Here is a 958-nt window from a genome sequence, read left to right on the forward strand (position 1 = left end):
TCCCATCGAACATCCTGAACACCATCTCTCATTCTGCTCAATTTCATGGGTTGCTCCACGAGAACCCACATTGTTATCTCACTTGCATTACACGTATTTGCGACACTTTTCATCTTGCCGGCGTATCCGAAGACGCCATCAAACTCCGCATTTTTCCGTTCTCACTCATTGATCATGCGAGTCTGTGGCTTGAGTCCCTCCCAGAGGGATCCATTGCTACTTGGGTCGCCATGCAGACCCAGTTTCTTGAAAAATACGATCCTCCTGCTAAGGTCGCTTCCTTGCGTAACCAGATTCATTATTTCCAGATGGAGGACACCGAGAGCTTCTACGAGGCGTGGGAGAGATTCAAAAATCTACTTGCTTTATGTCCGAACCAAGGCCTGCAAGACTGGGCAGTTGTTGAAAAGTTCTATAACGGAGTGACATACGCAACTCAGAGTATGCTTGACATAGCGGCAGGAGGAAATTTGTTGATGACGAAGGATACAGATGAGTGTATTGCTTTGTTTAGCGGTTTAGCCATGAGTGGATACCAGTGACCACCAGCTAAGAGCACCAAGACTGTCGATTCCTTATCACGCGGCATGCATCCGGTCGACACGAGCACAGCACTTGCAGCACAGGTTGAGGCGTTGGCAAATATCGTGAAGGACTTGCAGGTGAAAAGTAAATTGTGCGAGATCTGTAGAGGGGGGCATGATACCGTTCAGTGCCCACGTAGGTTTCCAGGAGGAGGCAGTTGACTTTGTTAGTAATCCGAGCCGAAATCAAAACTCTTTCAATTCTTATAATTCGGGGTGGAGAGGTAACCAAAATTCCAACTGGAGGAACGGAAATCAGTCCGGCTTCCAGCAGCGTCAGAGTCTTTTCCAGGATTCCGGTGAGGGAACGAGCAGAGGGGAGAAGAAGCCCATGTTAGAGGAGACGATGGCACAACAGACACAGATGCTGTCGC

Source organism: Bidens hawaiensis, unplaced genomic scaffold (genome assembly GCF_021521415.1).
Source record: "Bidens hawaiensis isolate Kalapana, Puna unplaced genomic scaffold, B.hawaiensis_p1.1 tig00006083_1, whole genome shotgun sequence".
Taxonomy (NCBI): Eukaryota; Viridiplantae; Streptophyta; class Magnoliopsida; order Asterales; family Asteraceae; genus Bidens; species Bidens hawaiensis.